The sequence below is a fragment of the Miscanthus floridulus genome, chromosome 12 (genome assembly GCF_019320115.1).
Source record: "Miscanthus floridulus cultivar M001 chromosome 12, ASM1932011v1, whole genome shotgun sequence".
Classification (NCBI taxonomy): Eukaryota; Viridiplantae; Streptophyta; class Magnoliopsida; order Poales; family Poaceae; genus Miscanthus; species Miscanthus floridulus.
This window is the reverse complement of record NC_089591.1, coordinates 33,157,109-33,184,352: the sequence shown is the minus strand read 5'-3', so window position 1 is coordinate 33,184,352 and position 27,244 is coordinate 33,157,109. Positions and strand designations below refer to the sequence as shown.

At 46.6% G+C, this 27,244-nt stretch overlaps 1 pseudogene; it reads right to left on the bottom strand.

Annotated features, from left to right (window-relative positions):
- The window catches only part of LOC136495683 (alpha-1,3-mannosyl-glycoprotein 2-beta-N-acetylglucosaminyltransferase-like), a 70,091-nt pseudogene extending 44,347 nt beyond the window's left edge, over positions 1-25,744 (bottom strand).
- Positions 25,745-27,244: the final 1,500 nt, after the last annotated feature.

Here is a 27,244-nt window from a genome sequence, read left to right as displayed (position 1 = left end):
TCACCTAGGGGAGTCTAGTCCAAGCCAACATCATCTGACACGTAGAGTGTCAAAATAGGGTAGTCAGATGATGCCCAGGCTTCTTTGGCTCTAAGACACCTTGATGGTCTATGGCGCACTGCTGCAAGCCCCTCTTGGACTCTAGCGCACGTAGACCATAGACTAGAACCCTCAAACCGCCTTGTACCTAACCTATCTCATTATATAAGGGATAAGGTCGTACCTAGAGGGGGGATAATCCCAATTTGATCACCAGACACTCCATTCCATTCCATCTACCTCCGCTCTGCACTAAGAGTAAGGCAACCCAGAGAGGGGCATTGAGAGCTCCTCCACCACTGCATCCCACCGTATCCTTCCTCTCCGATGAGGGGGAGACTCCACCGGTGGTGAGGCAACCTTAGGATTAGCACTGAGCTAACCCCCTACCAAATCTTCTTCCTTTATACTCTATTGCAACCCCCTAGATTTTGGGTGATCTTGAGTATAAGGATCATCAGCTGCTGGATGTAGGGACTGAATTGGCCTAAACTAGGATCAACCGTTGTGTCTTCTCTGCATGATTCTTGTGTTCCTAAGTCCACCTAAGCCATCGAAGACCCCATACTCTGACACCGACTTGAACAACATGCTTGTCATGGTTTTGACCCTGTGACACTTAGCAACGCCAACACCCTACAGACCAAACCTGATGGATGGTCCGTCACCCTGACAGAACATTCCATTGAATTATAGCTGAACCCAGAGAGTATTCTCGAGGACACAAACCTAGTACCGGAGAGTCCATGCTTAGTCATGGAACGTCCAAAGAATCCATCATCCTATTTTCACTGAGCCCCTAAACTAGCGAACGGTCTGACCTTTACACCAGATCATCCGATGCCTCAGGCCACCAGCCCAATAGTGCTACACTCAAACACTTAATACATGTCATCAATTGTTAATCAAGTAATATCATTGCATGACATCCCATACCATTTACCTTTATGCATTGTACTCATCGAGCATCATGCGTATATAGGTGACGAAGTTTAGGAGGAGCCCAAAGTTGAGGAGGAGCCTCAAGTGATAGAACTCGAGGTTCCCAACGACAATAACCAAGGCATCACCGGTTAGATGGTGGTAGCATTAACCAGGAACTAATCGAACCTTTCATGTGATATTCGGGCTAGGTTAGCGAAAGGTTGAAACATCGAGGTATCCCTTTTGTGCCAATGGGTCTTATGGGCAATATCCCTTCTTTTGAGTGGGTTAACTTGTACCCCACTATAGAGTGTTTATTTGAAGGTAATAAGTTCTAACTTCTATATGGGACTAGTGTTGGTTTTGGAATCTAGGACTCGTGGAAGGTCGAGCTCTAATTGCTAATTGCTTAATTTATTTACCCAAGCTATGCTTGCAATGCTAAGTCTTAGGATTCACTTGTTATTTATGATTCAAATGCTTTTATGCAAAAATCAAGCATTCCTTGCTACTACCCAAATGCATGATCCCTGTTTACTACATTGGGTAAATCCTACAAAGTACAATTGAGTACTCACCCTGTATGATCTTGAGTTTTGCAGGTACCATAGCTCCTATACATGGTTTCTTCTATGCTCCCGAGTTCCCGCTGAATCAGGACTGGTGAAGGAGTTCATGTTTCGTAGATGTGTGGATGTGGCACACCCATGCATCCGTTATCAATAAACTATGTTATGTTAAAAGGCTTCTGCTAGACTTTGATGGTAGACATGTGATGTGTGATCATGTGTGATGAACTAAGTTTGTGAACTTTGGCTTGTAAACTTGAGTACCTTTGAACTCATAATGTAACCTACGCTTGGATGTGATTGACTCTGTCTCTTTGGTTTATTCTAGATGAAGGCTAGCTTTTATGTACATCTAATGAGGTGTACCAGGATGACCTACTAATTGACATATCTAGTCTAATAGTCCTTGTTGGACTATCATATTAGGTACTCACTTAGGAGGGCATTGATCCTAACAACGGCCACGCCAGCCGGATAGGGTATCGAAGCTCAGCTAGAGATGATCGAGAGTTGTTACAACTTTGTTTTACATTGGGGTTATAGGCACCTAAAATATTGACTCCTTAAACCACAAATGTTTTGGAACAAATGTGAATTTGAGTGCTAAGGTTGTCACTTGTTATGGTTACTTAACTCTTACCTATCTTAGAGATACTCTTACCCACTTCTGCATGAGTTGAGTTTTACGATACAAGATGTTCTAACTTACCTTGTCTTACACCACTACATGGATGTTTGGTGATGGCAACTCATGGTGAGAACATTGAAGGATTTCTGGCCTTGCTCAATGAGGTCATGTGGAGAGCCAACTACACCTATCGCCTGGAGTATGCGGTTTATGCCAAAGGAGTCGGGCATGGGATGGTGGACTATATGGCCAAGGTCCACATTCTGAGTCACCTCTATGACCCAGATGAAGAAGTGGAGTGCGATGTTGGGGAAAGGGTACCTCCATGGAATTGGTAGTCCAGGTTGTAGCATATTATGTGATTGCCATGTTGAGGGAAGAGCTTTATATGCTTAGCAAGCTGCCATTTTAGCATTTCCTGCAAAGGACAGAGATGAATGGGGTATTTTAATTCTTGATGTTGATGGATCCCAAAACTCTTTATGAGAAGAGGATGATAGAGTTGGTGAAGTGCCAGACACACATGATATGTTGTTTGGAGTTAGAGCGTTGGTACACTCATGCTCGGTATATCAACATCCAGCACTAAGTTAAGCCGTACGTGAGGATGTCCAAGATCCCTCACTCAGTTCTCTAATATCCAAATGGAGATGATGCAACAATGTACTAGAGAACTGAATATCCATACCGTTATCCTAAGCCTATGGTGTCAAGGTTCCTCAAAGCCCGATGCTTCAAGCTAGAGCGTCAGCCAGACTGCAAGTCAGGCATTTCACTCCCACTACTTGGACATTAGAGGACTTACTTGACAATGAGCATGTGTCACTCACTCACGCTAAAGCTCTAGGATATGGTGTAGATCCGATGGCATATCTACTCCCAATGAATCATTTTCTAGTCAACTTCCAGAGGCCGCCGTATGAGCCGATAGATCCGTCAATGATCCCATCTACTTCTAAAGCCTAGAGTGGAGCATAATCACTATGATTTTATGTAACCGCGAGTTCGACTTGCCATAGTTTTAGAAAAACCTTTTATGTAATGTTGGCATGATGTAATGTTGGTAGACCTAAGGAGAGTGCGTATTTTGCAACCTAAAAAATACTTGTGCTTTGATCACTTGTCCCTAGTACGCGTAGAAACATATACAATTGCACTCATATCATGTGTCCTTGCTATATGTATGTGAGTCAAGACTTGGATGGTAATGTTAAGTTGGTGTTTAACTATGGCCTATGTCAAAATCCTTGTCATGATGCATTATGTGTGGAATATGATGATCCATTCTAAGCATGTTGATATTTTATTCCTCCATGAACACATTGTCTTGACCCAATCTTGTCTCATTTTATCTAACACATATCTAATGGGAGATGTGTCTTGGACAAGATGGTTGGGACTAGGGGTTCTTCTTCTAGAGGTGCTGGAGGAGGAGAGAACTTACCACCACCACCTCCACTATTTGATCAAGGACCTATATGGGCACAGATACTTCAGAGAGATGAAGCCCATCGTAAGGCGTAGCATGACATGATGGGAAGAATGGTGCAAGTCATGGGACCATGCAAGGCAATCAACCCAGAGCACAACCGCCGTAGCTTTGTGGGTACCATGGTTTTGTGCAAACCAACCCACCCATCTTTACCGAGGGAAAGGACCCGATGGCAGCTGATCATTGGTTGTGGGCCATGGAGTAGAAGTTCACCCTTGTGCAGTGCACCAAAGAGGACAAAGTTAGCTTTGCCATGCACCAACTCTAGGAAGCAGTTGTTCATTGGTGTCATGACTACCATGCCCCTTTGCAGCTCGATGCATAGCTTAATTGGCATCAGTTTAGAGAGACCTTTCACGGACTCTTTATTCCCACAGGGTCTATGCTCATCAAAGTTGCAGAGTTTCGTAATCTAGTCCAAGGGAGGATGTTGGTGATAGAATATACTCATAAGTTCAATGAGCTTGCTCAGTATGCTCCCAATGAAGTAGAGATCGATGAAGCTAAGAAAGTGAGGTATGAGCATGGTCTTACCCCAGTGATGCAAGAGAAGCTATGCAATGTGCCGACCCCCACTTTTAATGAGATGGTGAGTGCCGCAATCAAAGCGGAAACCAAGAAGAATGTAGTGGAGATGAGAGTCGCAAGAGAGCCACCTTTCATCAAGGCTAAGGACAAGGTTCGTCCTCGAGGCAGAAGACAACGCAAGTACCACCGAGAATCCCAGGCTTTGTAGCACCATGCCCAATGTGGATTCAGTATCACCCACCTCCGCAGCCATAGTAGTAGTAGTAGCAAGGCACTCAGGCAGTGCCAGCTGGCGGAGCATGCTTCGAGTGTGGTGGCTTTGGCCATTATGCTTGCAATTGTCTAGTCATGCTATAGAAGCAGCAGCAAGCAGCCGCATAGTGAGCACACACTCCCAAGCATACTAATGTGCCCAAGAAGAATGCTCAGCTACACTATGTGACCGCCGAGGAAGCTATCTTGGATGATGGCATGATAATTGGTAAGTTATCCATCAATTCTGTCCCAGCTAGAATGTTGTTTGATACTGGAGCATCGCATTCATTCATTCATTCATTCATTCATGAGGGATATGTTCGGGATAATAAGCTTTCAACTATGGAGTTTGGAAGGGGATTTCAGATTATTGCCCCTGGGGTTACCCATGTGTCTAACCGAGTAGTTAGTCAAGCTCAGATTGATATAGCAGGCTTGGAGTTTTTAACCAACCTAATTGTTCTAAAGTTGGGGAATGATGTAGATGTTATTTTGGGTATGAAATGGATGGTCAAGCATTAGTGTGTCATTAGATGTGTACCTAGATCCATAGAGATAAGTCACTCCTCAGGAAAGACAGTTACCCTTTATGCATCTCAAAGTCAGCAAATTGCCTTGAACAATTTGAGAACCAAGCCCAATGTGTCGGAGGGAGTTGAGTTAGTTCTAGTTGTGTGTGAATTTCTTGATGTGTTCCTGGAAGAGTTAACGGGAATGCCACCGAAGAGAGATGTAGAGTTTCTAATTCAATTAGAACCTGGAATTGCACCTGTGTCTAAACAACCCTATAAGATGGCACCGCCCGAATTAGAGGAAATGAAGAGACAACTAACTAGTTTGTTGGAGAAGGGTTACATTAGACCTAGTTCTTCTCCATGGGGTTGTCTAGCATTGTTCGTGACCAAGAAGGACCATAGACTAAAGATGGTGATAGATTACCGGCCACTCAATGCAAGAACCATCAAGAATAAGTATCCACTCTCGAGGATAGATATTTTGTTTGATCAGCTGTGGCAAGAGATTCTTCTTCTAGTTGTCTAAAAGATAGAACCTCTTTTCGAGGGCTAACTACTTTAGAGATGGAAAAGAAACGTAAACAAAATTTAGAGTATAACGTTTCCCAATCTCCTTGCATACTTCCTACGGTTTGACTATGCCATTGTCTAGCTCTTCCCATTAAAGAGAATGGAAACAACTTCCATCTTAAGGTTTTGTCAGACATGCCTGTGATACGTAGGCATGCGCAGGTCTGTTCAAACTCTCATAGGTGTGAGTATGAGTTTTCATCGCCTTCTCCCAAGAAGGATTGTTCCTGAATCAATTTTATAAAACACGAGCGCAGCTCGCAGGTGATAGGATAGGCTCTGAAGATTTCGGTGGCTTTAGGCTTGCACTCATGGGTTTAGCATATTGATAGATAGGAGTGGAATCCATAGTGAAAAGGAAAAAAAGAAAAAAGATAAAAGATATAAGGTTAAGCTAGGTTCATAGTTAATTCAGCAACTGTTTTCCCGACAACGGCGCTAGAAAGCTTGTTGGTATTTATTAACGCACACAAATAAATCCGTGAGCACATGGATACCGCTGTAGCTTTCACCCAGAAGTATTCCAAGTATCATATCCACAGGGAAACATGTGAGACTAACTATGGTCTAACTTAACTAAGGGTAGAAACAAGGTTAGGATAAACAGGAGCGTAGAGAGGATAACTAAGGTTCTCTAGTTTTGACTTGGATAAGCTATATCTTCTACTACTCAACTAGGGACATTACTTAAGGAAATACACCATCAGAGGATGCTTTCCATAGTAACTAGGTCCTACTTGGCCTACAAACAAGAGGTGGACTACAAAGGATTCAACGAGGCTATAAGAGTCATCCTCGCGAGCTACCACTGATCTAGAATGCAGGGCACATCCATGATTAACCTAAGTCTAAGCACCATGCTTACACTTACAATTAATACTTTACTCCCTCTAGAACAGGAATAAAGCACTCGAAAAGAGTCATGAACCTAAAGAACAATATAAATAAGATGCTTACTTGAATCAGAAGTTTATTACTAGGGAAATCTCAGAGGCAAGCTCAGATAGAACTTGAATCCACCAAGGTACAAGCCGTAGAGAGAGCATCGACAGGATAGCACCTCCTCCAAACTCTTCCCTCACTCTCCATCTCACTATTTCTATTTATAAGACTAGATCCTATGGAGGACTAATCTTGTTTTGATAGCTGGCTCGATCCTAAAGATATGAATTAGGGTTTTAGGGATGGCTCTGCCGAAGGGGATACAGGGCCATATATATAAGGGGTAGCATCAATTCTGGACCCTCGGATCAAACTGACTTAAAAGGACGGCGTAGATGCAATCTAGGAGGCGGTGGAGAACCAACATTCGAAGCAAAGGCTGACCGGTGGGCCCCATAGGCCGGCTGGCCTATAGGTGGGGCTAGCCGGCCTGTCATAGTGATAGGTGGGCCCCATCTTTGGTGGTTTGCCTCTGGAGTCTTCTAGAGTCTTCCCAAGCCGATTTCATCCTAGATAAACATGATTTACTTTGACGAATAGGTCCACCTTGATGGTTTTCTGATTAAAATCTGCTGAAAACACAAATTCACCAAAACTCATGAAATTTGTTAGTTTAAACCCCTATACCTATGTTTGGTGATGGAATTAAGCATATATGCAGGTTATGTTGATGGTTTATTATTGGTGCTAGTGATCGTCAACACCCACCTGGCAGAGTGTCCATCAACACTGAATGTCTGTTAGTTACACTTAAACAGAGCACGCAATAATTCACCGAAGGGTCCGATATATTTGATGGAGTGTCTGATGAATTATGACACAGAGATAGAGAGCCTAGGCTATAGACCTGATCCAGCGAAGTGTCCGTCGACTTCACCGGTGTGTCCGCTGAATTATTAGTTAGAGTCAGTAAGAAATTCGAGCGTGACTAGTTCCTACCGGACGATCCGTCACCTCTGGCGGAACATTTCGATGAACCTGAACACTAAGCAACGCCAGCACCCTATAGACCAAATCTGATGGATGGTTCGTCACCCTGACGGAACATTCCATTGAATTATAGCCAAACCCAGAGAGGATTCTCGAGGACACAGACCTAGTACCGGAGAGTCCATGCTTAGTCGCGGAGCGTTCGAAGAATCCAGCATCTTGTTTTCACTAAGTCCTTGAACCAGCGGACGGTCCAACCTTTACACTAGATCATCCGATGCCTTAGGCCGATAGCCCAATAGTGCTACACTCAAACACTTAATACATGTCATCAATTGTTAATCAAGTAATATCATTGCATGACATCCCATACCATTTACCTTTATGCATTGTACTCATCAAGCATCATGCATATATAGGTGACGAGAAGGAGCCCAAAGTTGCGGAGGAGCTTCAAGCGGTGGAACCCGAGGTTCCCAACGACAATAACCAAGGCAGGCCCCTATGCATCCCTATGCTTTGCTAAATGCATAATGAACTATGGTTATCTATTGCATCGATATGATACTATATGACTAGATCAACCAAGAGTTACCTGCTTGAGCTATCACACACCTTGTTGATGCCACAACACTTAACCATTGCTTGAATTTCTTTATTAATTCATGCTTAGTATGCTTAGATCCTAGAGTTGAGCTAATGATGGGTTTCTCATTACTCGCGTGATGTTAGGCATGATTGTCCACTAAGCAACATTAATGGAGAATGATCTAAAACTTGACCAATGATGAACTTGTGTTGATGAATGGTTGGCGAGGGGTTGGGTCATGGCAAGAACATGGTGATTTCTTGAATGACATAGCTCGCTAACCAATTAAGGACCGTGTATCCATGATAGCAAGTGAGAACATAAAATTGTACAGACCACTTGTCGTTTATGGGAGTGGCAAGCCAAGTAACTAATTGCGACCGGTCTATCCGTGGAACTGGCAAGAAGGCGTCGCCAGTTAGATGGTGGTGGCATTAACCGGAAACCAATCAAAACTTTTCATGTGATATTCGGGCCGGGTTTGCGAAAGGTTGAAACATCGAGGTATACCTTTTGTACCAACAGGTCTTATGGGCGATATCTCTTGTTTTGAGTCGGTTAACTTGTACCCCTCTGCAGAGTGTTTATTTGAAGGCAATAAGTTCTAACTTCTATATGCGGACTAGTGTTGGTTTTTGAATCTAGGACTCGTGGAAGGTCGAGCTCCAATTGCTAATTTCTTAGTTTATTTACCCATGCTATGCTTGCAATGCTAAGTCTCAGGATTCACTTGTTATTTATGATTCAAATGCTTTTATGCAAAATCAAACATTCCTTGCTACTACACAAATGCATTATCCTTGTTTACTATATTGGGTAAGTCCTGCGGAGTACAATTGAGTACTCACCCTGTATGATCTTGAGTTTTGTAGGTACCGTAGCTCCTATACATGGTTTCTTCTATGCTCCCAAGTTCCCGCTGGATCACGAGTGGTGAAGGAGTTCATGTTCCATAGATGTGTGGATGTAGCACACCCATGCATCCGTTATCAATAAACTATGTTATGTTAAAAGACTTCTGCTAGACTTCGATGGTAGACATGTGATGTGTGATCATGTGTGATGAACTAAGTTTGTGAGCTATGGCTTATAAACTTGAGTACCTTTGAACTTGTAATGTAACCTAAGCTTGGTTGTGATGTACTCTCTATCTCTTTGGTTGATCCTAGATGAAGGCTGGCTTTTATGTACATCTAATGAAGTGTACTAGGATGATGTACTAAGGGACGTATCCAGTCTAATAGTCCTTGTCGGACTATCATATTGGGTACTCACTTAGGAGGGTGTTGATCCTGATGGCTGGGCAGGGGACTTTAGTCCCAAACCTAAATCTGGTTGGGACTAAAGCCAAAAACCGAAAGTCTATTCTCTACTAGTGGTTCAATCCAAGTGGACCTTGTTAACATCCATCCAAGCCAGGAAAGAAATCTGAGCGGTAAAGGGCTTCTGCATAGCGCTAGCATAGCAAAGTGAATAGTATTCCCTCTAAATAGGGAAAGGAATTTGAAAGTAGGAGTATCATAGTACAAACTAGGGTCGTTAACAAACTGCTTTTGCCTATTGTCGTTGCAAGAAGAAACAGCCATAACTGTCCTTCCGTGCCACAATGTGATTAGAATAATAGAAATTGAGTAGAGAAATTTATATATCAAGTTCCTCAGATTTGTAATTAGAAAGCATAATAATGTAACATACTTGTCATTATCAAATAATTTAGCTGCAGCCTCAAAGTAGTCAAAAAAATCCAGGGCAATCTCCATGTCATCTATTAGTAAATTAATTCTGAAAACCAGTTGGAAAACGAAAATATATAGTAATAAATGGAAAAAGGATCATCTTAGATGTCAGACCTTCTAGAATGATTACTCGAGCAAAGTTATGTTTAATGAATAGGTTGTCCAAGGCCCACGTATAGTGTTCTGAACAAGTGAAAGTGTTAGGATTTAGGAACCACATATAATCCTTAAGTACACATACATCAGTTAAGGAGCACTTACTAGCAATCTTGTAATATGCTGTCAATTCTCCTGGCCTTTCAGTTCGCACAGGTTCAGGATCCACATGCTGCGACATATATATATAGAAAGCATAAGGACCAAAGACAGTCTTAGCTAAATGAATCAATTTCTGCTTTGCTCGGAAACCAATTCAACTAACGAAGGGGGGAACATACTACCATCCAAATCCACTATAAGATGTGAATTTGAATCATTGACTTCCAATATAAGGCAAGTTAGTTACTTAGTTTCAACCTTCATTTAGCTCAGTGAAAACAGACACCAGAGTAAAACAAGGTCTTTTGGTCTCTATTCTATATTTCATACTGGAATCATTGCCATCATCCTATTTGAGATCCTCACAGATATGTTAACCCTAATGCTACCAAAATAATGCAAGGGTTTCTCCATAAGGGCTATGTAAAATTCCACAAGTAAACTGTTATGAATAACTCAACTGTATTGAACAGCCCAAGGGGTAATATATCGAATGCATTAGTGGAAATGTGGAATACAAAAAAGGACTCTAGTGCTGAAAGCCTGAAATGAACATGATTCTATTACTCCTAATATGAACATCACCTCTCTGTGACAATGTCTAACTAGTCATGCTTAAACAATGGACTGTGTTCTACAGTACCAGTTAAATAAGCATAAGAGAGCTCTAAAAAACTAACAGAACATTTATTTCTGCACCTCCATGTTATTTGTTTATATTCCAAAGCTTTCTTTTTTCACAGCTCCATTTGCTCCATCCTGTGACAAGAACCAACGAAAAAAAGGACTTCCCACACACTTAGTGGATCCAAGAAAAGAAATCAGTATATCAGTACCTGAGATATAAAAAGCGGGAAACTTTGAAGCAACTGATGTCTGATACCTGCAACACATACATCACTCATTTAGAAAGGGGCTCAAGTTACATTGAGCTAAACAAGGTTAACAGTAAGAAATGAAGAATGCAACTTAATCTGTGTATGGAACCACAAATGATCAACACTGGATGGGTTCTAGTTCCCATTTAGGAAACATTTTAGGAAATCAAGAGAAATAGATATTTTTGTCTTTTGAAAACGAATGATTCATACGTGAACCATACGTCAGGATAGATTCAACTGTTCTCTCTAAATAGTCCTGTCGGGTATCAGTATTAGGGATACCTGCAAGAAGGAAGTTGATGGCCGCGAACGCTAACTCGCCCGGATGGTCAAGAGCATATTTTGGTCTCGCCCGACCCCAAAGGTACGGGCTCCGCCCCGCCCGACCCTGAGGGTGCGGGCTCCGTGTGACCCGACCCCGAGGGCACGGGCTCCGTCACGCCCTACCCCGAGGGCGCAGGCTCCATCACGTCTGACCCTGAGGATGCGATCTTCATCTCGCCCGACCCCCTCGGGCGTGGACTTTGTCTCACCCGACCCCTCGAAAGGGGATTCCGCCCTCGCCCCGACGGGGGTCCGTACCGCCTTCAACCACTACGGGTCTAAGAGTACGAACCCAGGGTTAAACTTTTGACACCAGAAAGGGAGTAGACGCGTCTTGACGTGGCCCGTGGCCATGATGGGCCATACCTGAGGACTCACGTCACCAACAGTGTCGGGCGTGTCAGCACTATGCTACCTAATCCCCATGCAACTTCCGACGGGGGTATCTGCTAACCATGCCGCTCGTTGGGATGGAATGGAGCGCCACAACCAGCTGACGACACCCACGTATAGCGCCAGTGATGAACAGGGTCATGAAGTGGAGCCATCCCCATCATCATCTACAGGACTGGCGGGACCCATGTAAAGAAGATGAAGAGCGTCGCGACCCCGGAGGCCTTCTTCCTCCTCGCTTTTCTCTCTCTCTTTCTCTCGTGTAACCTGGCGCCTTCCCCTTCAACTATAAAAGGGGAAGCAGGACGCTCCACAAAGGGCACGGCTAAACGTTGAACGGTTTCAACGAGTTCAACTAGACTCAACTCCATTCGATCCTTCCATCAGAGACTTGGGACCTTCTCTCTCTCGTCCGTTTGTAACCCCTACTACAAACAAGTGCCGGTAACATGAGCAGCCTCAAACTGAACGTAGGGACATTCCACCCGAACCAGTATAAACCCTTGTGTCCTCCGAGCACACCGTCCGGGCCAGACGCGCAAACACAAATTTACTAGTCGGCGGTTTGAAGCACCGATAAGTCCGGTCGATTGCAAGCCATTATGACAACAACAATTATCGCCTCCGAGGAGCTCGTGGTCATCAAAGAGGGGACCGCCGAGGAAGCACCTGACTCCGAGCGGTCACCTTACCTCGATTACCTCCTCCGCTAGGTGCTCCCGACGGACAAAACGGAGGCCCGGCGGCTCGCACGCCGCGCCAAGTCCTTCGTCATTATTGAGGAGGAGCTCTACAAGCGAAGCCATACCAAGATCCTACATCATTGCATCCCCATTGAACAAGGGAGGCTACTGCTAAAGGACATCCATGGTGGGGTCTGTGGACATCATGCCACACCCAGAACCTTGGTCAGAAACGCGTTCCGATAGGGCTTCTACTGGCCAACCGTGGTGGCCGACGTCGAGCAAATTGTGCACACCAGCGAAGGGTGTCAGTACTATGCTCGTCAAATCCACCTACCGGCCCAAGCGCTCTAGACGATCCTTATCACGTGATCGTTCGTGGCCTGAGGGCTTGATCAGGTCAGACCCCTCAAAAGAGCGCCTGGGGGCTACGCGCACTTGCTTGTCGCCATGGACAAGTTCACAAAATGGATAGAGGCTCGGCCGATCTCTGTGATCAAATCCAAGCAAGCCGTGCAATTTTTCCTTGACATCGTCCACCGCTTTAGAGCCCCAAACTCCATCATCATAGACAACGGCACACAGTTCACCAAAAAAAAATCCTCCAATTCTATGATGACTACCACATCCATGCCGATTAGGCCATTGTGGCGCACCCCCGAACAAATGGGCAGGTTGAGCGCGGCGAACGACATGATCTTGTAAGGCCTTAAGCCTAGGATCTTCAACCAGCTGAACAAATTATGCGAACGATGGGTTGCGGAGCTTCCCGCGGGTACTCTGGAGCTTGAGGACGATCCCTGGCCAGGCGATCGAATACACACCTTTCTTCATGGTCTATGGTTTTGAGGAAGTCCTCCCAACCGACCTCGACTACAGAGCGCCGAGGGTTAGGGCGTACGACAAGCAGGGAGCCGAGGCGTCCCTCGAGGATGCCAATTGATCAGCTCGATGAAGCATGCGACGTTGCCCTCCTCCTCTTGGCCAAGTACCAACAAGCGTTGCACCGGTACCATGGCTGTTGGGTGCAGGGTCGGGCCTTCAACGTCGAGGACTTGGTGCTCCTCGTCCAAAGCAACAAGAACCGCCACAAGCTCTGTCCGCAATGGGAGGGACCATACGTCGTCATGGAGGTGCTTCGACCAGGCACCCACAAGCTCAAGACTATCGACGACAAAGTCTTCATCAATGCCTAGAACATCAAACAACTACGTTGCTTTTACCCCTAGCCTATGCATATACTTGCAGAAATAAGAATGATGTTTCTGAAATGCGGAAAACATTTTTCTTATCGGTTTCGCTATTTTGTCTCCTCGCACCCGATCCCAACAACGACAAGGGGTCGGGCCTCACTCGAGGGCTGATAGGAGTATATCTACCCAAAACATTCTCTGCGCCCGATCCTCTCTTACGTTAAGATCTATAAGTAAGGGTTGTGGAAACAAACGCTGAGTAAAACTAGTCAGACCACAAGAAACCTACGCCCCAGTGGCTACAGCGTTTTGCTCACCAGCATGATCAGAGTTTTTTTGCCCAGACCCCGAGCTTTACAGCCTTAACTATGAAAAGGGTTGCAACGCATTAACCATTTTATATAAAAAAGGGAGAAGAACCAAAAGTCTGTTCGGCCATAATAAAAGTTTAAAGCTTATCTACTTATTACAAGTTCACTGCCTGGCCTATCTAACTATCTAACACCTCGGGGGATGACCTTATCATCAATCTTGATAGATAGGTTCTGCGCTAGGGGGCCACCGACTCCTCGATCACCCCCAGCCGCCCCCTCAAAGGGTGCGTCGGACGACAGTTCGCCCCCTCGATGGGCCAAAACCCACCATAGGTAAAGGAGGGATACGGAGCTAAAAATAGTCCCATGGCCCATTAAGGCCCAGGAGTTCAAAGGTTGGCCTATCGATGGGTTCACAACTGCTCTAGGGCACCTTTAGAGTGAGGGGTGATTAAGGATGGGCCTGCTAGCGACCAGCACCCGAGCACACAAGCACCACGGGCATCCCAACCAATGATTACAGATCGGACGACTAATCACGATTAATCATGATTAGTCGTCCTTATCGTAAAAAGGTGCTCAATAATAGGGTCCTCGATTAGTTTGGACCGATTAGAAACCTTATCGTCCGATAAGTTGCGGCTAATCACGATAGTCGTCCGATCCGACACACATGACGACTAGTTGGGCCAGTATATTTAGCTAAAGAATTTGACCCCAGCTAAGAATTCAGCCCACCTAATAGCTGACCCATTAGGGTAAGATAAGAGTGAAGTGTCTGAGTGACGACTGACGAGTGAAGCTGGCTTGCAGCCGCCGCACACGGCACATTTCTCTCTCGCTCTGGCTCTGCTCTCTCTCGCAGCTCCGTCCCGCAGCGGCGTAGCTCCGTCCACCGGCGCAGCTCGTCCGCGGCCTGCAGCTCTGTCCGCAGCGGCGTAGCTCCGTCCGCGGCGCAGCTCGTCCGCCGGCGTAGCTCCGCGCGGCTGCAGCTCCGTCCGCAGCGGCGCAGCTCCGTCGCCGGTGCAGCTCGTCTGCAGCGGCGCAGCTCCATCGGTCAAGCGCCGGGTGCGGACGATCTACGAGAGCAAGCTCCTGGAGCACGACCTGAGCGCCACCTCGCCTTGTCTCCTCCCCTGTCCGCGCGGACGGCGTTCACGAACAGACTGCGGCAAGGGCGAGCGCGAGGCACAGTGGGCGGTAGAGCAGAGGGCACTCCACGGCCTGAACCAGCTCGCCACCTCCTCCTCCTCCGACCTTCTAGTTTGCAGCTCCGTCCGCGACTCTCGCCGGCGTCCGCAGCATCAAGATGAGCCACCACTCTGCCTCCTCTGCCATGTTTACATATATTTACATCATATATATATAGTATATACATGGTTGATCAGGCCATCTTGGCACAAGGACGACTAAATGTCCGACTAGCCGATTAGACCGATTAGGACCGACTAATCGTCCCTTATCGATGACTAATCGTCCCTTATCGACTTATCGGTGGTCATATGACTAGCCTCGATAATACGATCTGAAAACATTGATCCCAACCTATGTTCGAGTCTTAGCCGAAGCACAGTCCATGTTTTTTCCTCGAAGAAAGGCAATGAGCCCTTGGGACCAGTCAAACAAACCTGAGAACTATATCGACTGGCCATCAGGAATCTAGAGTCAGTCACCAGCTGACCCATGTCGGACCCCCATGAATGGGAAGCCAGGGCCCCACTCGGACGAGCCCATTAACAGCTCACTAAGTACCATGATTCATCCATTGAGAAAAACATGGCATGGCTCAGCCCCTCCATTTCTATAGAAAAACCATTTGATGGAGGACGACCACAAGACGAGCTGACTCCTCGAACGGACACTGCTACGAGCGGGGCTCAGGGGAAGTTGGACTCACAAGGAGACTGAGTACGTGGTCGCATATCAATGATAGATCGATCGGGTCCTAGGGAGTGATCGGAATCAAGAGAGATCTTTTCTGACCCCCCCGAATCTCGTAGCTGCATGCTCCCGAAGAGTCTGAATGCGATGGAAAGGAATCGTGACCCTACCAAGACATCTAGCGGCCCACAAAGGGAGATCAAGACCCTCAGAATCCTTCCATCTGAAAAAGCCTTCGAAAAAGTATCCTACTCCTCCGTAGGCTCAGGGGCTACTATCGGGTATCAGTATTAGGGATACCTGAAGGAAGGAAGCTGATGGCCACGAACGCTAACTCGCCCCGATGGTCAAGAGCGTATTTTGGTCTCGCCCGACCCTGAAGGTACGGGCTGTATCCCGCCTGACCCCGAGGGTGTGGCCTCCGTCACGCCCGACCCCGAGGGTGCGGGCTCCGTGTCGCCCGACCCCAAGGGCATGGGCTCCATCACGCCTGACCCTGAGGGCGTGGGCTCCGTCTCGTCCGATCCCGAGGGCGCGGGCTCTGTCTCGCCAGAGCCCTCGAGCACGGACTTCGTCTCGCCCGACCCCTCGAAAGGGGATTCCACCTACGGGGGTCCATACCGCCTCCAACCACTATAGGTCTAAAAGTACGAACCTAGGATCAAAGTTCTGACACTAGAAGGGAGTAGGCACATCTTGACGTGACCCACAGCCACGACAGGCCATACCTGAGGACTCATGTCACCAACAGTGTCGGACGTGCCGGCTATGCTACCTAATCCCCGTACGACTTTCGACGGGGGTATCTGCTAACCATGCCATCCGTCGGGACAGAATGGAGCGCCATGACTGACTGACGATGCCCACATATAGCGCCTGTGATGAACAGGGTCACGACGTGGAGCCGTCCCCGTCATCATCTATAGGACTGGTGGGACCCACGTAAAGGAGATGAAGGGCGTTGCGACCCCAGAGGCCTTCTTCTTCTTCTTCTTCTTCTCTCTCTCTCTCTCTCTCTCTCTCGTGTAACATGCGCCTTCCCCTTCAACTATAAAAGGGAAAGCAGGACGCCCCACGAAGGGCACGGCTAAACGTTAAATGGTTCAACGAATTCAACTAGACTTAACTCCATTCGATTCTTCCATCAAAGACTTGGGACATTGTCCCACTCTCACCCGTTTGTAACCTCTACTACAAACAAGTGCCGGTAACATGAGCAGCCTCAAACTAGACGTAGGGACATTCTATCCGAACCAGTATAAACCCTCGTGTCCTCCGAGTACACCGTCCGAGCCAGACGCGCAAACACAAATTTACTAGTCGGCGGTTCGAAACACTGACAAGTCCGGTCGATTGCAAGCCATTATGACAACAGCAGCAACAGGAACCATATTCTTGTATAGTAGCTTCTGCACACTCGTTTCTGCATTTAAAAGAAATATTAAACAAAGGGTTAGAAAGTACACAAGGGTAGAATATACATAAAAGGAAGAACAGTGTACAGTTAAGTAAATATACAATTTTTGACCCAATAAGTAGATGGCAACTGCAAGGTTTTAGTACCAGAGATGTCTCACTTCTGTAATTTGGCATTTGGACAACAACATTTAGAAACTTTTACTATGGTCCAATATGTTGCAATGCTATTCTAAACATACTTTACTCAGATTTAAATTATTCTCACATATACAAGTCATGGAAAATGATAGTTCAATTCTTGAAATGAGTGATAATTTCAAGTTGAAAAAACAGTCAGGCTGTTTATGAGTTGTTCACAATACATGGAGGATCAACCATGTGCATAATGCTCTAGTATGGCAAGGTTCTGATGGGTGAATGATGTGGTATCCTACAACCTAAAAGTCTTATTCCGTGCATCATAACTGAAACAGTGGTGGAGGACAAAGAAATTCAACTAAGCAGGACAAGGCTAGCCAACAAAATCAACAATCAAATGCTAGAAGAAAGGTGATGGTTCATACTTTCAAGATTATCAAAATCTTCATATTGCTCCATCCGTTGGAGCTAACAGATTTAGTCCCCCGACAAAATGAAAGGAGCTAACAGATTTAAGACAATGAGAAGAGTTAAAAAGGAGCACAAAAAAGGAGTGAACACTCTAATTATTCTTGGTGCCTGGACTATTTGGAAACATAGAAATGCTTGTGTATTTGAGGGGGCTTCTCCTTCAGTTAACACAATTTCGTGTGAACTGAACGATGAGCACGCCTTATGGTGCATGGCTGGTGCCAAGAAACTGCAGGGGTTGGGACTTACTTTTGCAATCTAGGGCAGTTGAGTCGTGTGTGTTAGCTATGTAGAAAAGTTTTGAATATGTGTAATTGCCTCACTCATATTTGATCTCCGTATGAGTGAGGATCCTTTGCGTTTCAAAAAAAAAAAATCTTCAGATGTGCACGTCCTTCATCTTGCCGTACCTTTATCTCTCTTCCATCACCGAAACTTTATAATGTTAAATACCCACTAGATCTGTCAATCAAGATAATACACAAAAGCAGACAACGCCTCAAAAGAAATAAAAAGAATTTTCGTAAAGCCGGGAAAAGCATATCGGTACTGCCATGATCAAAGCAGTGTCGAGATATACAAGCTTATTCAGGAGGTGATTGGTGAAGATGAGCATGGTAACAATTTATCATTAGGAAAAGCCGTAAGTTTTGTCACAGAGCACAGCAGAGAAAACTAAAAGTTGCAGCAAGCATTAATTGAGTAGTGAATATCCAAGACAGTGCCAGGAACTATATTTTGTGATCAATTGTACGAAGTATCTTGCAAACATATTACACTTGAGCAACCTCATAGATATGCCTGATTTGAGTTGTAACGTCCAAAAAAATATCACATGGAGGTGCAAGATTAAGGTGTTTGTACCTTCCAATGCTACAATCTTCTCCTGCTGCATTCTGACTTGATCGATCAAGGACTTCAATTGACTGGTGGTCTGGTGCATTGATTTTCAGATCTTTCCTGTATGGAGCAAATTACAGGTGTAAACAACTTTGAGTTATGGAATGCCTTAGATCCTAGTCCTGCAGTGAGTCCACAGAGAGATGGAAGTCTTCCAATGGAAACACATAGATAAAGAAAGGATAGAAAGAAAAGAGAGACAATAATAGTACTTACTGTTTCTGCAAGACGGTCGGCATAATGAGACTGAGTAGCAAAGAGGCGCACACGAAGGGAGAGACTGTGTCATTATAGCTTACTTGTAAGGCCCCTTTACATAGAACGAGCTGATGTGAGCTGTTTTTTTTTCTAAACATTTCTTTTTCAAAATAGCTTCATTGGTGAATCTGTTTTTTCTCTCCTCTAAGATAGAGATAAGTTGAGATGAAGCTGAAAAAAGTAATTTATTTTAGCTTTATCTCCCACGTGTGGCCCAAGAAAAAAAAAGACAGCATGTGCCCTATGGGCGCGAGTACCGTGGGGGTGCCCGGCGCACGGCCATGGCCAGAAGAGCAGGCGCGGACAGCGGGGCACTGGCGCCGCCGCCGGGGCGCGCGCAAGCATGGCTGCCTAGCCACGGGCCACCGCGGCATGCACGAGCATGGCCGCCGGGGCGCGTGCTGCTCAGCTGCCGGGGCGTGAGAGGCTAGGCCTATTGGGCCCTTGGATCTGCGTTCTGATTGGGGGCGCCCAACCCTGATATGGTTGGTGGGCCTTTGTCGCACAACACTATAAAGAGAGGTGGGGATCAGAGCTCTAACTATGAGGTTGACCGGAGCCGTCGTGACCCACCAACAGCTAAACTTAACCCGATCTAAAGAGAGTGCTGCCAGCGACGGAAAGACCCACTGACTTCGCCGTCGTCGCCTCTACATCGCCACCACTACGCTGGACTCCACCGCGCCGAGCTCCCATGACACCGGCGTCCACGCGGCTGCGGCGCAACTGCGCTGGGGCGAAGTAGAGGAACCAATTTCTACATCTAAGTAAGATGTTTACCCCCTGATCTACATTTAAGAGCAACACTGGTTTTCTTCAATGGTACCAGAGCTGGGTTAACAGTCTGTAGATCTAGTATAGGGTAGAGAATTGAAAAGAAATCGAAGAGGAACAGAGGGTTTGATCCATTTCGGATTGAAACCCTAACCATAACCGGGTAAAAGAAAATAGAAAAGAGACCGGGAGGGTGGCGGGCATCACTCAACTACCGGTCACCACTACCACCACATGGGGAAAGGTGTCGCACCGCCGTCTTCGTCGCGCACGGCAAGAAAAGAACAGAGCCCGTTCGGATTTGAGAAGAGAAGAGAAAGGGGTCTCGGCACGTGAAGCCGAACCCTAACCCACAAAGCATTCGCTGGGGAAGATGAATAGTGACTCTAGTGAGTCAAACCCTAACCCTAATCCCCAATCGGCAAAGAACAGAGAAGAAAATTCAGAATCAAGATCCAGGCGAGAGAAGAAGGCCGAGAAGGGCGGCTAATCGTAAATCGCATGTTGGGGTAGAAAAGAAGAACGATTTTAGAAAGAAGATGAACAGTGGGTTCAGATTTGGCCAAACCCTAAGACCCAACCCTAGAGAGAGAAGCATGGACGGACGGCACGAGGGCCTACCTAGGGCTCACCTGCCATGGTCATCACCGTCGGTGTTCCTCAGATGTTGCGCGGGAAGAACCACCCCGGCCGGGAGGTCACGCCACCGCGCGGCCTACGCCTCGGGCTTCGGGGTCAAGGGCATCGCCACAAGGCCGCTTGACGGCGGCGAGCTCACCCTTGGTGAGCTCGCACGCCTACGAGGGGCCCCGTGGTGGCACCGTCACTTTTCCTCAGCGGTCACGTGCAGCCACCGCTGCTCCTCCGTCACTCGGCTATGATGCTGAGGAAGAGAAGGGGAAAGGGAAGAGAAAGAAGAGGAGGAAGGGGAGCCAAACCTGGTCCGACAGCAGTCTTCCTCACCGGCGCCGGCGGCCACCGTGGCCGCCGCCGCTGATGCCTGCGCGGCGCGAGAGAGAAGGAGAGGGTGGAAGAGAGCAAATGAACTAGGGTTATGGGAGGAGCCGGTGCCGAGTGGGTTTTGTTCGCTCGAGAACCACGCACAGCCATCGGATTTGATCCAACGGCGGCCAGAGAACGGGGCGCCTTTTGGCCCAGACGGGCGAGCACGGCGGGCCACTTTCGCGGCCTAGGCCCAGGTTCGGCCTGGGCGTGGGGGAGGTACCGCGCGCGCGAGAGAGGGGTGCTGTTGCTACAGGCCGGGCCGCGACGGTAGCTGCTGGGCCGGTTACTGTTGCTATAGGCCGGGCCAAAATGAATAGAAGAGTAATTTTGTTTTATTATTTTTTGGAAGTGAATTTGATGAATTTTGTTTTAATTCTCTGTTAAATTTTGAACCATCGGGATAAATTTTCAGAGAATAGAGAAATTACAGAGAAATGCTTCTGAAAAATAGTTAATTTTTTACATTTTCCGCTGCTAAAGAAATTGTTTATTCTCCAGTTATTTTGAACCAACATGATATTTAATTAGAGAAAAGAGATTTTGACATGATTATGATATTGTTATTTTCTGACCAACGTTGTTAATAACAATATCACAATTTGAATGATTTTATGCATTAATTCTATTTCTGCCCAACGGTGATGTAGAATTAGTGTATAATAACAGTTGTATGTTTTAATTTTGACCAACATTGGAATCAAGGCATGCAATTGTTGTCATTGTTTATGTTCTCACTCTATATGAATTGTGTTTTAAGGCGGATACAACTTGATGGGTTGTATCAAAGAGATCCCCACTCTCAAAGGTGACAACTACATGGAGTGGAAGAAAAAGATTGACCTGGCCTTCATCTTGGCTGAGGTGGACTAGGTAGTCACCTCACCATATTCCACTGAGCCTGTGGCACTGGTGAGGGAGACAAACGAGGCTGATGCCGCTTGGACAATTAAAGAGAGGGATTTTGAATCCCAAAAGTTGTCCTATGACCTTAAGCATAGGAAGTGGGTCACTACCAACAAAAAATGTTTGGCTGTGATAAAGAACACGATTGAGCCTGTAATTGTGGGCTCAATCCCAGAGTGTGACATGGTCACCGAGTACCTCGATAGAATAAAGAGTCAGTTCATTGGTTCTTCAAAGACATATGTTACCCAGCTGATAAAGAATATGGTGACAGAGAGGTACTCTAGAAATTGTGGCATAAGAGAGCACATACTATTTGTTATCACTACATGATGATGTGAATGTTGTATACGATGATGGAAACATTGCATGCAACAATGAGAATGTATCCTCGTCTGTGGATGTAAACAGAAAATAAAAGAGAGCTCATGATGCGTCGTCGAAATTATGGCACTATCGTTTAGGCCATATTTCGAGGGGGAGAATAGAAAGACTAGTTAAGAATGATATTCTTCCTTCATTAGAGTTCTCAGATTTAGAATAATACAGAGAATGCATAAAAGTAAAGTATGTAAAGAAAATTAAGAAAGATGTCAAACGAAGCGCAGGAATTTTATAGATTATTCACATAGACATCTGTGGTCCGTTTTCTGTAAAGAGTGTGGATGGTTATGATTTGTTTATGACATTCACAGATGATTACTCCCGTTATGGCTCCATTTATCCAATCAAAGAAAGAACAGAAGCATTGGATAAATTTAAGATATTTAAGGCAGAAGTTGAAAACCAACACAATTTAAAGATTAAGATAGTCAGGTCCGACCGTGGGGGGAGTACTATGGTTGGCATACCCTATATGGCCAAGTTCCTAGACCTTTTGCAAGGTTCTTACAAGAGAATGGCATAGTAGCCCAGAATTTTACACCGAGCGAACCTCAGCAGAATGGAGTAGCTGAAAGACACAATCGTACCCTGATAGATATGGTGCGTAGTATGATAAGTTACTCCACCTTACCGTTGAGCATGTAGATGGAGGCGTTAAAAACCGACATTTATATTCTCAATAGAGTACTAAGTAAGTCAGTGTCCAAAACACCATATGAGTTATGGACATGAAGAGTACCCTCACTAAACCACTTACGTGTGTGGGGGAGTCCTGCTGATGCTAAAGTATTTAACCCAAACATTGGGAAGCTAGATCCCAAAATAGTAAGTTGCCATTTCATTGGCTACTCAGAAAAATCAAAAGGTTTTCGCTTCTACTGTCTAGACAGACATACAAAGTTTGTGAAAATGAGACATGTTGTCTTCCTAGAGGATGAAATGATGAGGGGGAGCATGGTAGCTCGAGAAATTGACCTTGAAGAGAAGCGGGTGTATGCGCTCACTCCGATGATTCATGAATCATTTTTCTCACTACCTGCTGTCGCTGCACCGACAGTGCGAGATGCTGTGGTGCTACCACCTGTTGTTATTCTCCGCCTATGGCAACAATGAATGACGATGAGGAACCTGTTCTTCAAGATCCTGTAGAACCTATTGCCACACATGAGGGGGAGCAACAATAGCCTCAAACATAAGATGTGCCAAATGTGAAGGCCCCTAGAAGGTCTCAAAGAGTTAGAAAATCAGCTATTCCTGCTGACTATGAAGTATATAACACTGAGGAATTTCAAGTGGAGGATGATCCCACCTTATTTGAAGAAGCCATGAGAAGTGATCATTCATCAAAGTGGCTTGAGGCCATGGAAGATTAAATGAAATCTATGAATACCAATAAAGTTTGGGACTTGAAAATAATTCCTAAAGGGGTCAAAACAGTAGGCTGTAAATGGGTCTACAAAATAAAACTTAACTCTTAAGGGAATATAGAGAGATATAAAGCGTGACTTATGGCAAAAGACTTTACGCAAAGAGAAGGGATTAATTACAATGAGACCTTTTCTCCAGTCTTATGTAAGGATTCCTTCAGAATCATAATGGCATTAGTGGCACATTACGATTTAGAATTACATCAGATGGATGCAAAGACGACATTTCTCAACGGGGACTTGGAGGAAAATGTTTACATGGCACAACCGAAAGGTTTTATCATGGAAGAAAAAGAATGAATGGGATGCCGCCTAAAGAAATCCATTTATGGATTAAAACAAGCTTTAAGACAGCGGTATTTGAAGTTTGATCAGACAATAAGGAATTTTGGGTTTAAAGAGAATATAGAGGACAATTGTATCTATACAAAGTTTAAGAATGGGAAGTTTATCTTCCTTGTCCTGTATATGGATGATATCTTACTTGCTAGTAGTGATGTGAGTCTACTACTAAAGATAAAGAAGTTTTTATCCTCAAAATTTGATATGAAAGATCTTGGTGAAGCTTCGTTCGTTCTAGGGATCGAGATTCACCGAGATAGAAGTAAAGGGGTATTAGGACTATCACAAAAGACATATATAGAAAAGATCTTACAGAAATTCAGTATGCACAAATATAGTCCCTCACCTACTCCTATAGTCAAGGGCGATAGATATGGGAATTTTTAATGTCCTAGGAATCAGTATGAGATCGATCAAATGAAAACAGTTCTATATGCTTCAGCTGTTAGAAGCTTGCAATATGCTCAAGTATGTACGCGCCCTGACTTGGCATTTGTTACTGGGTTATTTGACATATTCCAGAGCAATCCTAGAATAGAACACTAGAAATTAGTAAAGAAAGTCTTGCGTTATTTGCAAGAAACGAAAAGCCTCATGATGACGTATAGAAGATCAGATTCATTCCATATAGTGGGATATTCAGATTCTGATTATGCGGGAGATGATAGAAAATCCATGTCTAGATATGTATTCACTCTCGCAGGGGAGCTATTTCATGGAAAAGCTCAAAGCAAATCGTCACTACATCGTCCATAATATATGCCGAGTTTGTAGCGTGTTATGAGGCAACGGGGCAGGTGAACTGGCTAAAGAAGTTCATACCTGGTTTGAAGGTGGTTGACGACATCTATAGACCACTTAAGTTATACTGCGATAATAATCCGACAGTACAGTATGATCACAACAATAAGTCAAGTGGTACTGCCAAACACATTGACATAAAGTATTATGTTGTGAAAGATAAAGTCCGGGATCATGTCATAAGTCTTGAGCATATAAGTACCGAAAAGATGCTCGCGGATCCGCTTACAAAAGGATTACCACCCCACGTGTTCAGAGAACATATAGCTAGCATGGGTTTAAAAGAAAGCCTATAATTCCTGGAAAAGAGTGGTGTATTGTAGCTGTTAAATCTATCGGCAATTGACCGTGACGATGAAACATGCTCTATGCGCTAATCTGTAATGGAATGAACAAAAGTAAATGATATGAAATTAAAAGATGATAGTGAGATTAAGGGGGGAACGTTAGTTAATCTCCACCAATAGTCCCTATTGGGCTCTTGTATCTGCGCGCTGATCGGGGGCGCCCAACCCTGATATGGTTGGTGGGCTCCTGTCACACAGCACTATAAAGAGAGGTGGGGATCAGGGCTCTAACTATGATGTTGACCGGAGCCACCGTGACCCACCAACAGCTAAAGAGAGTGCTGCCAACGACGGAAAGACCAACTGACTTCGCCGTCGTCGCCTCTGCATCGCCACCACTACGCTGGACTCCACTGCGCCGAGCTCCCATGACACCAACGTCCACGCGGCTACGGCGCAACTACGCCAGGACGAAGTAGAGGAACCAATTTCTACATCTAAGTAAGATGTTTACCTCCTGATCTACGTTGAAGAGATACACTGGTTTCCTCCAACTACTTCTGCAAGTCGGTCGGCATAATGAGACTGAGTAGCAAAGAGGCGCACATGAAGGGAGAGACTGTTTCATTATAGCTTACTCGTAAGGCCCATTTGACACCGAACGAGCTGATGTGAGCTGTTTTTCTTTCTAAACATTTTTTTCTTCAAAATAGCTTCATCGGTGAATCTGTTTTTTTCTCTCCTGTAAGTTGAGATAAAACTGAAAAAAGTAATTTATTTCAGCTTTATCTCCCACGTGTGGCCCAAGAAAAAAAAAAAGACAGCATGTGCCGTGTGGGCGCGAGTACCGTGGGGGTGCCCGGCGCACGGCCATGGCCAGAAGGGCAGGCGCGGCCACCGGGGAGCTGGCGCCGCCGCCGGGGCGCGCGCAAGCACGGCTGCCTAGCCACGGGCCGCCGCGGCGAGCGCGAGCATGGCCGCCGGGGCGCATGCTGCTCAGATGCTGGGGCGTGAGAGGCTAGGCCGTCGGAGAGCGCGAGGGGCTCGGCCGTCGGAGAGCACGAACCGGTTGTGCGGACGCGCCCTGAGAAGAAGCCCGAGATGCGCGAGGGGCTCGGCCACCGGAGAAGATTGACGGTGCACACGCTCGGGGGAGGGAGGCGACGGGGCGCAGTCGCCGGGATGTGCCACGGCCGCCGGCGTGCGGGCTCGGGAGGCGCGAGGGGGCCACCGTGGGGCGCCGGCGGCCAGGCGCATCTGCGCGGGCGCCACCGCGGGGAAGGGCCTGCCCAGCCGCAACGGGCTCGCTCCACTGCCGAGGCACAGCTGCTGTGGCTCGCGACCTCCGACGCGCGGCCGCCGGGGCACAAGGCCGTCGGGTCGTGCAGCCTCCGGGGCGCAGCCGCCGTGGCTCGCGACCTGGGCGCGGTCGTCGGTGCGCGCGGCCTCCGAGTCGCGGCTGCCGTGGAGCGCGACCTCCGTGGCGCGGCGTCCAGGGCCTGGCGCCGGGGTGCTGCGGGAGTCCGGGCCGAGCAGGCATCGGGATGAGCCGATAGGGGGGAAATTCGAAGACTGCCATTATAATTTTGCTAAATTGAAGATATGCCATCGTATGTCACGTGTCATTAACTCGTGTGAGTATATGTTAGCCAATAACAAATCTCCAACTTTACAAAATTATAATGACAAATCTACCGACACGGGTACGGGGAAAGAACGATACAGCATTTTCAAAAAACAAGGATACGCCGATACAGTAAGTCTATAAATCTTCTATATCTATATATATATACCTAGAAAATTACTATTGTCATCGTCGGACATCGCCTCGCCTGCTCCGCTCGCCTAGAGTCCGGATCAGCTCCGTCGCCCGGGAACAGAAACATAAGTACGGAAATAATAATGCGCGTGGACTCCCCTGTTAGGCGCCATGTAGGGGCGGCGGCCACGACCAGCGCACGGGCACTGCTGTGCTGCCCCTTCTTGACGGCGGCGGCCGTCTCGATCCACCTCTCATCCTCAGAGCTGTGGCCGCCGCCGCTGGTGCGGATGATGACGCGGGCACGCCGGCGATCCTGGACACGGTGTGCGTTGCGACGTAGACGGTGGACCCAAAGACTTTCGACGTGAGCTTCGTTACTACCTACCATAACGTGACGCGCTCGGCCTTCGGCACCGCTGGCTCCGGCGAGGGCAACAACAACGTGTTCGGCCTCGGGCAGTGCGTGAGCTACCTCTCCGGCCAGGCACATTACCCAGGCCACTGCGCCGCCTCTGCGCGCGCGTGCGTACATGTAACGGCACCGCGCGGAACGCCCATGACCATTCGATCGAGCCCCGGCGGTTTCAAATCGTGTCTTCCCCACAGCCGGCCAAGCGTCGCTGCCGGATGCCATGCCGCTGACAGCTTTGGAAACGTCCAGGTCCTGAGCCCGGCCAAGCGCGTTGAGCAGGCCCCTGCGCCGCCTCCGTCACGCGCGTGTGTGCTCGC